The following is a 14285-nucleotide window of genomic DNA, read 5'->3' as shown; positions in this document are numbered from 1 at the left end:
CTTTTAAACTCTTGGTGTTGCAGTGGTTAGTTTACTTCCAGATAATTTTTACAAAACACGTTTTGTAAAGTGCTGGGTGTAGTCAGTTCCTATCAGTGAGATGCTTTCCCATTATGACCATAAATTAAGATCATAGACACATATGAAGTCTTGCTTGGCAAGCATACATGGTTTCACAAACACTCTTCATTGTTCCCTTTCTGTGTCTTAAAAACAGATGTCCGTGCACACAGACCATGCCGTAAGGAGGCTCAATAGCCTTTCATAATAGGGGAATAGCTTTCTTGCATACCCCAGCATAACTTCAGCTATGCCATCTCTTGAACTGGAACAAGTAAAAATTGTATCTGTAGTATCACTGGCCACTGAAACTTAAAACTGGTAATCTGGGACTCAGGCTTAATATTCAGAATGTACTCTAGTGCATGATTTTATTTGTAGATGTTGACATTGCTTGAAGATTTTTTTTTAAGAAATTACAAAGTTTGGTACATTTCTCATTAAAATGTTAGAATTAATATGCAACATGTATTTGTACAATTAATAATTATTAATTCCTGCTTAATTAAATTATGTGAGTTTTTGCCCACTTATGCATCAAGCCTGAAGGAAGAAAAACTCGTTCAGATATAGGGAGAAAGAAAAGAGGGCTTTGAGTAATGAATTGGCAAGAAACTACTAAAACTAATATGTAAGTATTGTATTTTTGCCTTTATCTGACATCAGTTGGAGAAAGCAGTGCTGTTGGTAGGAGGAAACCAATTCTCATGGTAATTCCACCCATTTCTGTGACTTAAAAATACTTTGCATATGAGACAAGAGAGACAAGATAAATACTAAAGTTGTTTATGGTTATCTAGCTGGAGAGAGCATTTCAATCTGGAACTGGATATTGAAAATAACATATTTTTTCAGTTACCTTATGAGCTGGAAGAAACAATAGAGTGTATGTGTTTTAGTCCCTAAGTGGATCATGTGAGTCTATATTTCACTTGGGAAATTTGAGAGGCAAATCTCATGGATAAAATCCAGGGAATGAATGTACGGCCCCTAAATTTATCCTGAAGTTATTAACCATCTGGGAGCTGAGTTTTGAAGGAGGAAAGGTGGTTGTAGGAATAGAGAAAGATTAGAGAATTAGCTTTGAAGAAATACATTTATTATATGTACAGTAGATTGCTTAAAAGAATATACGTGAGTCTTAACTATCTTTTTTCCTCTTTCATAACATTTTATGATATATCAAGCCTCAGAAACAATTCATCCATAAAACAGGATGCTTTTACTGTAAAATAATTGTTAGCAAATGGTGTCCAAGAGAGGATAAGAATCTCTGAGGACTGAACTCAGAGGATGAAGTGGAAGAGTCCAGTTATTTCTAAAGGGTTGGTGTAATTCTTGGCATAGATTCACATATACACTTTGAAAGTCTATTCTTTTAGAATACAGATGGAAACTGTTAAGTATGTGCTGTGTGTGCCTTTCTATCTCCACAAAGAGCATGCAACAAAAATCCTCCTTAAACTGAGCTCATGTAGCAGCTATAAAGTTACACATGCAAAGGTGCTGCTTTCCTGACCTCTGTGTCCTTGCTCACTTGTTCTTGGCTTTTCCGAACCATTAGGCTGCAGGACATGCCAGAGAGTTAGCTGGAGGTGCTGTTTCATGGTTAGTAAAAAATGAGCTGCATGTCAGGTACTGCTAGTTTATTTACCCAGCGCTTGCACATACAGTCCAGCTGTTTCTTGTGCATCAACACCAGCAGTCACACAGCCAGACCTGGGAGTAGATCCTGTAGAAAATGCTACACCATTCCCTCCTCCCACACCCCAAGATCCCCCTTAAAAAAACACAAACAACAAAAACAACAACAGCAAAATGTTACAAGGTATAGGAGTTTATGCAAGAAAAATACTGATGTCCTTTCATAATTGCCATCCCTACTTTTGAACCTAAAGATTTGAAACTCAGGTTTTTTGCTCTGAGTTAGCAGATAAGATCCACAACTATCCACATTTTGGTCTGAACTACTCCTGACTTTTTTGTCCTTCAATTTGGATATATTGGACTGGACTTTTCAATTGGACTGGACTTTTCATTCTGTTGAAAAGGCCATTTCTGTAGCTCTCAGGGGGGTTTCCTGCTCTGTGAAATAAGCCAAGACTGAGCACCAGTGTGGATCAGAGGTGTATATGGAGTTAACCCCAGGCAGCCTTTTGCCTCTAATCCTTAAAAGTCTGCTGTCTCCACTGCGGCACTTTCCACTCAGGCTTTCTGTAAGTAGTACATGAAAACAAAGTAATTTAAAATGGTTATTTTAGCCCCAGCTCGTTCTCGAACCAGCTACTCAGGTCTGAGTTTTAACTTTTTTTAAAATATATAAAAGGGAAATTTTTACTTTCCTGAAGGAGCTGTAGTTAGGTTTAAAATACAATGTTCATGCAATAAGGACTTGTAACTCCATTTTTGTATTAAGAAGAAAGTGTTTATATATAAGCATTTTTTGATTTTGCTGAGATGTCTGTATTCCTGTGTATTGCTAATGGAGCATATTCAATTTACTTAGTGAAGAATTTCTAGATTTTTCTTCAAAAGTATGATGGAAAAACAAGCATTCAATACCAAGAGATTTCAAATTTCCTAGCGAGAGAGCAGAAGGAATCTTAATAAAACTTTGGAAAGAAGGGTGGAGTTTGATTTCATACCAGAAATTTGTGTCTTTACCTCCTTGTCAGCTGTCTCAGAGTATACCTGTATCTAAGCATCTGATGCATGTGGTTTTGTATCATGGTCAAAAGTCTGTATTGAATTGATGGGCTTAAACTGAGCAAAGCAGAAATGTTCCAACTTATATTTCAACTTAATTTCCCTCTTGCTGTGTTACAGCTGTTTTTCAAACAAATTACTTCAGTGAAGCAGCAGCTAAGAATGGCTATCGCCTTAAACAATCAAAGTTCCCTCTAGGTGCTCATTGCAAGACTAGTAATGAGCAATATGTTCATAATCTGCTTTTTAGCAGAGCTACAAGCAGCTGTAACAGTCCATTGAATTTCTTCATATCGGCTTGTGCTGACTCTACTTTAGGGGAGGTAATGGCAGGAACAGAATTTAGGTGATACAAATATATTCTATCCTGCTTTGAAAAAACAACATCAGTAACATTAACAATCCTCCCCTGTGAAGGCTGGTTTTCTTCACACAGTACAGTTAAGTAAGCTTGCTAAACCACTTACCCTATTTTTTTGTTTCCTTGCATTTGAGCATTGGACTAGACACCTCCAGTCAATCTTGTTGAGTGAGTGGTGACCCAGCTTACAGATCATGTGGAGTAGTTTGCCCTAAGAAGACTTTCATAGACACAAGCTATCTAGAGGCACTGTAGGAAATGCTGGGGACTCGATGAAAAGAAGAAATGTTTTTTTCAATAGGAAAATGAACAGAAGCAAATTAAATTTCGTTGTTCCCACCAGATAACTTATTTGCCCCTAAATTTAGGCTTACAGTTGAGTCTATAAGGTTAAAAAGTAGTAATTATTGTTTTGTAGAAATTGACAGCTTTCCTTCCCTTCCTCTGCTTTGTGTCTAAATAAAGCAGGTAAGAACTCTGGTTTATTGCCTTTTAATTGCCTTTTTTTCCTTTTTGTTTCCTACATCCAAACCAGTTTTGGACAGCTGTCCCATGATCTTGCCACATCATTTTCCTGTGGCCACTTAGGTAATATTAGATGGATGGGAGCTGGGGAATGATATGAGGAATTGGAATTTAGATAACTTGGTGAAGAAGACAGTTCACAGCATCACCTTCCTGCTGAGGCTTTATTGGGAAAGTTCAAGGAAACAAAAACAATGGAAAAGTTGCATGATAAAATGTAGCTTTTTGTGTGTGCATGGTATGGTCTTGATCATGCCAAAGAAAATTCAGCAGTACATATGTTACTCCTGAAGAGACATGGCAATGATTCTGTTTTTAGTATTCAGTGTATTTGAATTGCACACTGAGATAAAATGCCACATCTTCCATTAATTAATAGTTTTTAAATACTTGTTTTAAAATACTCTATACCAAGGAGTTACCTTTCCCCTTTTAATTCAGTCTATATTCAAAACTGATGAATTTGTGGAGCAGTCTCTTCCCCCGACTAATCTCTTAAAATACTTCATCCTGAAAAGGCATCTCTGCAGCAGATAGGCGTTGCAACTTTGAATAGCTCTCTGCTAGTCAACCTTGATGGTGAGTCTGTTTAAAAAAACTCTTGTATTTCCACTGTGACTGACCTTTATTAAAATCACATGCACTCTCATTGGATTGCTCAGGTTACATTCCCACCTGAAGACAAAAACCATAAAACCAGTTCAGTTTCTAATCACTGTAATCTAAGTCTGCTCTTGGTAATGCAGTTATTGAGGTGGGATTGCACTGGGAGGAAGTAGTCTGTCATCACCTACAGTCATCTTGTTACGCAGTGGGGAGGCTGAAAGCAGTGGCATGGCCACAAGGGTTCCAGACAGTGTGTGCACCAAAAAGGTCAACATTTTACAATGCAAAGTAATGCTTGTACAATGAATTTCTATCACTAATACCAGTTAATAGGGTAAGGAGCAAATGTCATTGTATAATTAATCTCTATCACTAATATAATTAATTGGATAAGGAGGAAACATAATTTTTTTATCTGTAGGAATTTTATAGGACCCATTTTTATCACTATTTTAGCCATTCCATCCCAATTCCCTAAGTTACTTTCTCAATGTATTTTTTGAGGGCTACAACAGTATAACATTTGGAAAGAGAAAATGACCAAAGTTGCTGTAATAGCCCCAAAGCTAAACAGTATGAGTATATTATTATTATTGAGTTTATGGCAGAGTTCCTAACTTGAGATTGATGTGTTTGTACAGCTGTTGCTAAAGCTGTGGCTCCAAACAATTGCTAGTTGTTCTAATGAGCTCTTCTGCTTTGAATCAAGAGGATGGGGGGAAAGAAAAAAGAGACTGTTAAAATTGCTGTTGGATTATTATGTGTATTTAGGTTAATGTGTAACTGCAGTAGGTGAACAGGAAACAAGTATTTTTTTAGTACAAGTAGTCTAATAACTTAAGGGTTTAAAACAAATGAAATTTGATAAAGACATTATTTCTTTAGGTTCATTTATTTTTGTAACTTAATCCTAACACTATGTACTGTCTCTTTATAAACTTTACTAGTACACTTGAAGGTATGCTTAGCAATTGTTAATAGTATCTACTCTACCCTTTGTGTTTTAAAGTGTTTATTGACTCATCATATATTCTGTCAGTTTTACGAGAGAATTTTTGGAGATTTTCTCATGTGTTGGAAATTTTTAAGGCATTTCGAGAGAGAATAAAATGCATCTAGTTTCATTTTCTAGAGATCATGCATTTGTAAATACGTGACAGAGGTTATACTTGCTCCAATTTTTTCAAACTTCTGGACAAAAGGAAAAAATACTTTTGGCCCAGCATTTATGCAAATTTTGTGTGGAATTAGTTTTAGCCTTTGTAATTGTGGGACTTGTTTATATTGGTTACATAAAGTGGTGGAAGCTAATTTCCTTCCTATCTGTGTGTACATTCTCAATTTCAGTAGTACAGCAAAATTGTGTCTCTCTATTTCCTTTGGAGATCAGACTTGCTGAAACTTGCTTTTGCAATATCTTAGCAGTATACGACCTTTTCCTTGATGTACTGGGGGCTGTTTTAAAATCTGCATAGGATAAATTCCTTCCATTGGGATGCCCTGCATTGATGAGCTTTTGCACAGGGAAGCATGGCATGTGTTGCTTTAAATAACATCTGAGATCATGATTCTTCCTCATGCAGTTTCTGCAGACTTGCTTCTCTCCCTCCCTTCCTCCACAGCTTTCTCTGCTTTCAGCAGAGCTGAGGGCTTGCTGAATGCATCCCTTTTCCACCCCCTTTTGGTTGGCTGTTCTGTTATCTGTATCGATATGGACATTTTTGTTTCATGCCTGTTCATAATCTTCCTCTTCTGGACTGATGCACAAAGCATATCAGATGAGCTGCTGTGCTCCTTCAGAGCTGTATTTCTAGGACTGGAGTTTATTTTTATCCATTTCTGAGCAAAAATTTACTTTACAGCAAAAATTAGAGTAGCAGATGATAAAACCCCTACAGCTCAGTAGCAGATGAGCAGAATTAATTGTGCAGTTGCTCCAATTAAAGTCTGATCTGCTCATCACGAATCTTGTCAGGAGTGGTTCCCATTCACAGTGTGGCATAGAGCTCTCTGCCATGAGCAGAGCTGCATCTTTGCTGCTGGCATCCCTTAGCGTGGCTCTTGGGAGCCAGGCTGCACGTGGCAAGCACGATGGATGGATGGATGGATGGATGGATGGATGGATGGATGGATGGATGGATGGATGGATGGATTGTCAGCAGTCAGCTAAACTCCATCTAGTGTCTTAAGCACCAGTGCTGCTTACGAGGCTAAGGACTGAAGTTTCTCCTTCCTTCTTTTCCATTCTTTGCCTCAGATGTCATTTCTGTGCAGTGGGTGGCTGCTTGGTTTTGTCAAAGGCAGGGAGTGCTGTGCCATGGTGCAGTTGGAAGGGAGCGAGTGCTGCCAGCTCCCACGGCTTCCTTCAGGAGCTGTCTTGTGCCCTCCAGAGCTTCCTGAGCTGAGATCTTCAGCTCTCCAGCAGCAGCAGTGCTGGGGAGCAGCGAGAGCAGCTGTACACAGCCCCTCTGCGCTCAGGGAACTGAGGAGGCAGCAGCCCTGCGCCTGGAGCAGCCATTCCTGCTGCATCCCTTCTTCTGGAGGGAGGAGTGCTTGGGCCTGGCCTTCATCAGATCTACTCCTTTGGTCCTCCTGGAATAGTTGGATATATAATTGATACTAGGTATCTAGCTCAAATAGCATATACAGACTGTTTAAAATATTCGTGTCTCTGTAGTAAAGCTCAAAAATGCCTATGCTTTGAAAAAGTAATGTAGTAGTCTTTATGAAACTTCGATAAATTTGACCTTACAAGCTATTGTGTTTAAAGCAAAATAGGGAAAATACATTGGTACTGTGGGAAAACCTGCTTGCTATTATAGAAAAGCAGTATTTCTCTAGTTTTCTTTCACTATTTAGTCTGAAGAACTTTCTCAACTATTTAATGAAAGAAGGGTGTCACCTTAATTTTCTTACATTACATGGTATCTATCAGCCCCTATGAGGGAGTTGTTAGTATGTAACTTAAATCTGTTGCTGATAATCTTGCCCATTGCAGGTCTGCAGAGCAAATAATCTGTACCCCTTCACACTGATGTAAAATGATGTCCTGTGAGGGGAGGCATGGGTGAAGTGCAGGAGATAAGTAACTGGACGAGGGCCCCAGCTGGCCTGAGCGAACTTGCTGGAGGTTGTGTACGAAAAAGAGAGCCTATGCCTGAAAATCAGAACATGTTTCTGTTCGTTAGCTCTTACATAAAAGCATGCAAGTGCCTGTGCAGTGAGTGGTTAGGGGAAATGCACCCTCCTTTCCATTGGGACACAATCATATTAATCAGGCTTCTTGCTTTGAGCTGTTAAGAGGATGGCTCAGTACACTGACATGGAGTGAGAACTTGACTGAGAAATAATGCTAAATTGCATAAATCTGTCCTTGGTGAGTCCTGCCAGGCACATGGATGAAGCTGTCTTTAAATCTGAACAAACAGGTGGCCAAAAGAATACAGATGAAATCCAGACACTGCCTATTAAAATATAAGCTGCATAGAGGGAAGCTGAGATTTAATCTATTAAAAGCTTGTGGCTTTCACAAACTGTGGAACTAAACTTCGACGGTCAAAGTCTGAATACTTCCTACTTGTGACACAAAATGTATTTTTCTCCAGAAACAGGAGAGAATAACAACTTACTGCAAAGAATGAAATGCTCCACTAAGTCCACTCTCCATTTCTGTAGTGCAGCCTTGTGCTTGTAGCAGTATACAAGATTTAGATTTGAGGTTTTATTTCCCTGTCGTCTGAATTCCAGGGAGCACAAACAGAACTACTTTTGTTGACCTGGCACACTATCATGCCTTCTTCCTGCTTAAAAACCCCAAAAACCAACAACACAGGTGTGGATGCAAAGTTGTCCAGCAGTTCTAAGAGGAGGCTTTTTTCCCATCTGAATTTTGATGATGTTTAGCTCACAGATAGCGGTTGTATTTGCAGCTCTCTCTGTGTACACTCTGTAATGCATGTGAAACTAGTTAAAAGCTTAAATGGAAAACCTTGGTTTACAAAAACTTGATTTGAAATTTATGGGGTAGGAAGGCAGGAGAAGATATTAAGAAAAAATTAATGATAGCAATAAGTGTGTTAAGCCTTTCAGGCATATGCCACTAATTTTTTAATTCAAATGAACAGTGTATTCTTTTTGTTCTTACTCAGAGGTTTTCTTAATTCCTTTCTCTAGTGCAGGGGCAAATATGTCTGTTGAATGACTTTTCTCAATATTAGAAAACCTTTGGAAGTCATTAAGATGACAGTCTTAGGGGCAGGGTTGGGGTTTTTTTAATTGCTTGTTGGGCAGTTTAGTATCTCATTAAGAGAAGCTGAAGACTGTCTAGCCTCAAGCTTAGAATTCCAGTCTGTCTGATGTTAAGATAATCAGCTTTTGATGACGTGGAAGACTTAATTATTGCATACATGTAAATCTAAGTGCTCTGAACTAGTGACTGTATGGGTCAAAATTAATATAGGTAATTTATTAATCAGGGAAGATGTGGTAAGGAGTTGAACTCTTTGTCTATTCACATACTGAAAAGATTACAAACTGGCATTTCAGCATAGTGCATAACTTGAAATAAATAAAAAGAAATGTTTGCTGACCAGAGATGAAAACTCTGTTTGTTTCACTCCGGACACAAATATGATTGAGGGATTTTCTTCCATGTATTGAGTACTAGCTTTCTGCATTTTCTAATTTTTTAAACTTTTCTTTTTGAGAAACTAGTTTTATGCAAGTTATATTACTGTACCTCACAAATTAAATTCGTGCTTCCCAAAGGGCATGGTGCCCCATTTGCAAGCCTGATAATGCTTAAGCTGCATTGTCTTTAAATGGTAACTGCTGTTATGAGGGCTTTTTAAAAGCTGAAACACATCTAATGCCTTTTGATGTACATTCCAGTACTGGTTTGCAAAAAATAGGCAGCAAGGATATTTTTAAGAGGATACCCAGAAGGAGAGAAATAGAATTCCTGACGCATACAAAAGTATCTGAATGGTCTTGTACATGGCAGACTGGTAACCTCTTATATCACAATCAGTTCCCAGGCACAAAGTGCATGTGTATCCAATGACTAAAATGATCCTTGCACTCTTTTTTTTCACACCTTCCTCATCTCATCTAATACCAAGTGTATGCAGGCAGGCTTTTATGAACTTTTGTCATTAGATGCTTGTCAACTCCACTTTGCATATTGAACCTTTAAGTACATCACAGTAGATTTGTGCTCACTGTGTTTTGTACTAACAAACAGCCCTTTTCCCCAAACATTCATAATGTACCTGCAGCAGATCTTATTGATCAGCTGGTTGATTTCTCCTGGTGAGTTTTCTGGGCTTTGGTTGGCTGGTTGGTTGGTTGAGTTTTTATTCCCTAAAGTCCATGGTGGATGGCAGATCTGCAGTGGCAGAATGACATGCCAGTCAGGGTTACTAAATTTGCTTTGCTCCATTTTTCAGTCTTTGCCCCATTGCTGTTTCACAATCCAGAGACTGTGAAATGTTCTTATTTTTTATTATGGAGCATTTTATGTTTAGTGGTGCAGAGCATCAAGCAGATTTAGTTTGATTCCCTAGGTAAGGGAGTCCAGGGTTCTGTAGCCCCTTGCAGTAAAACTCAAAAAACAGCAATATGGAAATAGTTAATATGGAGCAGAGTCTTTCAAGTCATCAACTAGCTTAACATGGCTGATTTATTTTTTAGGGAAAAAAGCAGTTTATTAATCACAGATGTGCATGTTTCTAGTGTTAAGAAAGCTGGGACTAGAATGAGAATTCCCATTTCCCTTCCCATTTCAAAAATTTGCCTGTTTGTTGGAGGTAACTTTATCTTCTAGTTTGAAGGGGTCAGAACCCATGCTGCCTGCCCTTTAGCTTCAAAAATATATTTATGGACTCTGAGTGAACCCTCTGACCTCACTACCAGAGCAACATATGTGGTTTTTACTTTCAGGGAGATGGCAGTTAAATGCCTTCTTTTCTTATTGTGGCTATGAATTACAAAACAAAGCCCATCCGTTAGGTTTTTTAAAGTACTTTATTGAATTGCAAAACTTTTCTCTATTTGAACAAGTAGTGATTTTATTAAATTAGGTGGTTTCTTATTGGATTGGTGTTGCTGTGTGTGACTGCTCTATGTAGGTTGGGGTTTTTTTCTCTCCAAGATGTCCATCTGTTTCATTTATCTTTTTCTACAAGGGAGTCTGATTCTCACTAGAAAGTTTACTGTACTTGAAACACATTTGGGGTTAGCATACCCCAAATTTATTCCATCTGTTTTGGTTTTTAAATCCCATGTTGTTCTCAGTTCAATTTTGAATACTCCTTTTTTCCTCTTAGCGTATCTTGGTAATAAAATATTCTTGAGCAACACTAGAAAAACAATTTTCTATGTAGTCATAAAGGAAACAAAGCCAATTTAGTGTAAACAATCCCAAGCATGGTAATCAATCAAACCAAGTCTGTATCCCTGATTGTATAGATAGAAGTTGTGTATAGTGATGGAACAGGGAGAAATGAGACACTCCCATGGGGCTCTTCTTGCAGTGAAGGTGAAAGGTCTTTCTGTGCTCTTGAAAATGCTTGGATATTGATAATTGGATATTGATATTCCCTAATGCTTCGATCTGGCAATGTCTCTACATAAATACATGAACACAGGCACCCAGGTTTTGTACATGACTGTGCTTTAGTATTGTTACTGGGGTCCTGAGGAAACAGATGGGAGTAAGTAAGTGCAAAATCTGGATGCCTGTTGGCTGGGGTGGGAAAATAGATGTAAAGGGTCTCACTGGGAAAACACCGACATGGAATATTTCTAGTGAGTGTTAACTCAGCTATGAGGCTTTAGAGATGTTTTCTGCAAATTGAAGGAGGGGCAAAAAATCAGATCTGATCTCTGAAGAGGCCTAGTGGGCTGGTATTCTTTTCAGGTTAACAGTGATTATTTTAAATCTGTATTTTTTAATGTCCTGTTTAATAAAATCTGATCTTTAGGCTGATGCTTTTATAGCAATGAAGTATTTTTATGTATTTTAAAAAGAGGTGTTATGAGTGCATACAAGTATCTTAAGGATGGGTTTCAGGAAGATGAGGCCAGGCTCCTTTTGGTGTCCAGTGACAGGGGACAACAGGCACAAACTGAAACATAGAAAGGTCCATCTGAGTATGGGGAAGAGCTGCTTTACTGTGAGGCTGGCAGAGCCCTGCAACAGTCTGCCCTGAATGTTTGTGGAGTCTCCTCCTTAGGAGATACTTGAAACCTGCCTGGATGCAACCCTGTACACCCTGCAGTGGCCATGGTCTAGCTGATCTCCAAAGGTCCCCAATCTTACTGATTTTCCTTCTCTCTGAGTGATTTCAAGCTTTAAAGTGCAAAGTGGAACAGTGCTATCATTTCAGTGTACTTCTTACACGATGTCCACTTTGTGATTCCCTGAAGCCCTAATAATACTTCAGTAAGGGTTTCATATTAAGTCATGCAGAAGGGAAGATAAGAAGCAGTTACATGCTGCACGCCAAATGAAAACTAATGTTGTGTGGGAGGATATGGCTGAAGTATGTGCTGTGGAACATGTCTGGCTTATATTGTTTTGTCTCTTAGATCCTCTCTGCTTGAGCTGAGTGTATTTCTCTGTGCTCTTGTTCCTCCTCCTGCCCACAAACTCTTGGGTTAAGAGTTAGGAGTGGTACAACAGAAATACAGTCAGACAAAAATACTTGTCTTCCACAGTTCAGGGCCTCTGTCCTGTACTGCTTGGTTTTACAAGAAATTCGGTAGTTGCTAGCTGTAGCTTAACAAAAGGATGTGTGAAAATCTGAGGAGATGGAACACACTTTATACAAAGAAGGGGTTTGTTAACTGGAGGCATGCTATATTCTTAGGAATAGGCATGTTTATGTAAAAGTCAATTGTATGCAGTTACTGCACCACCATGCTGCCTTTTTATTAGAAAGGAGTAATTGCAAAGGAAAGAAATGCAACAGATATAAAAATATAAAACAGTACATGGTGAACTTCTGTGAAGGCTTAACTTTTTCTTCTTATGTAAACGAGTGAATGTTCTCTATTTTATTTGCGTGGAAGGAACCTTGTATGAACTGCTGTTGAGAGGAAAACTATATACAAATGAAAGAAAAGTTTGGCTAAGTAGTTATAACATCTTCAGACTTGGGAGTTTTGGAAACAAGGCATTTAGTTTTTGCTTTAAGAAACTTACTTACAAGAACACCATCACTGTTTTCTCATATTCTGTAGTCTGCTAGCAGAGTAGCAGAAGGTTAATTATTGAAATACTCATCAGCTGATGTTTGCCGTGATTTCTGAAACAAGGCATCTGATAATAATTAAAATACATGATGCAGTAAAGGTAAAGATAAGTTTAGTGAAAGAGCAGTCAAACTAAATTCTTACAGAGGTTTAATAGGAGATTGTTTGGATTCCTGTGGAGAGCTTGCAGATGGTTGCAAGTTTTGTTTGGAATTTTTTTAATAAGCAGATCAGGGTTTTTTTAATAAAGTCAAAAATCTGTCATGATGTGGATACTGATGGCTGGTAGGCTTGCTTTTCTTGCATATATGCTGAAAACCCTTAAGCAGTAATCCCAGTGCCTTGAGGGATACTCAGATTGCAAGTTTAAAACCATTGTTATAGATAATTAATTTCTTCCTTATGCTTTCCACTTCAGCAAGAAAATAATGTAGCAGTTCTTAGCATTGCTCTCCCAAAATTTGGAGACAAAGACAACTAGTGCTGCTCTGTATCTGCTTTTTTGCTTATACCCATTACTTAAAGCCTTGAAGCCAGGTTAATGGCACCATGTGAATTCACCTATGTGCACAACAGCTACAGCTATTTCTGGAAGATAATTCTGCAGATGTGACTTGATTTAAAGAGTTAGCAGCTGGCTTGTTAGACAAACTTTATAAAGCATACTTTCAGTCTATCTTCAGCTTCATGGAAACATGATGAAAGTGGTGGTTAACAGCAATTATTATGTATGTGTTCATAAAGTATAAGCTACAAAGGTTCTTGGCATCAGAGCTGGTGTATCTTAATGGTGACATGCCATGGGTTTTATTGGAACAGAGAAACATTTTCATAAACAGCATGATAGATCACATTTTGGATTCCAAGGAAAGGGTGCCCTTTGTGAAACAGCTTGAACATAAAGAAAAAATGACAACTCCTAACTTTTCATATCTACATTTTATGTCTCTTTCCCCATGTCCATCCAAAACCATAATTTCCACTTAGTCCTCTGTGGAAATGGAACAGCCTCACATTTTTGTGTGTGGATCCAAGCATTTGGATGTTTATGATGAAGTGTACGCCTACATCAATGTGACCACATTATTCCACAAAATTCAAACTATCTCTGGTCAGACTGGCAGTACACCTCTTTGGGAAAAGCTGCCAGAAGAGGTGACCTGAACATCTGTGTCAAGCTTCAAGGGACACAAACACTGCATTTAACTCCCAGCAGTAGAAACATTCAACAAAACATTATTTATGTCATCCTTATGTAAACTATCTGTCTACAAAAGTGCATACACAGGGGGAAAAAAAAAACATATTTAACAACCTAGGATAGTGCTAGGATAGTGTTGCTAATAAACTAGTGGTAGACAATGTTTTTAAGAGTGGTGTTACAAGTTTCCAGGCCCCCACTTCACACCCCCACCTCCCCCCACCCCCCCAAAAAAGTGTATTTTTAGGAAAAGAGAGTTGCTGGGGGAAACAGCATTTTGCTGCATGGGGGAAAAAAAAGAAATCTAGCCTCACAATAGCTAACCAGTGGGTGTTCTTCATAAGCATACAGTTCTGGTCAAGTGACAGGAACCTTGGTGGGAAAGTGTTTTTGACCTCATGCACATTTAACTATGTCTTGAGAAAAGTGTATCCTTTGTTTGATTACAGAACTTCAAGTGTGTCATGCTGAGAACTACTGCTGATCCTGAGATTTCAGCAAGTGGGCCTTTAAACATTGCTTTGTGCCTTTTTAAGAAACAAACAAAACAAAGCCAAAACTCAGAGAAAA

At 38.4% G+C, this 14285-nt stretch overlaps 1 protein-coding gene across 1 annotated transcript in view; it reads left to right on the top strand.

The window, feature by feature from the left end:
- Positions 1-14285, top strand: part of TRIO (trio Rho guanine nucleotide exchange factor) — a 243123-nt gene that overhangs the window by 194366 nt on the left and 34472 nt on the right. The gene's annotated exons all lie outside the window — the stretch shown is intronic.

The sequence above is a fragment of the Sturnus vulgaris genome, chromosome 1 (genome assembly GCF_052056855.1).
Source record: "Sturnus vulgaris isolate bStuVul1 chromosome 1, bStuVul1.hap1, whole genome shotgun sequence".
NCBI classification, from domain to species: Eukaryota; Metazoa; Chordata; class Aves; order Passeriformes; family Sturnidae; genus Sturnus; species Sturnus vulgaris.
The sequence above is the reverse complement of the archived record's forward strand: the minus strand, read 5'-3'. Positions and strand labels throughout refer to the sequence as shown.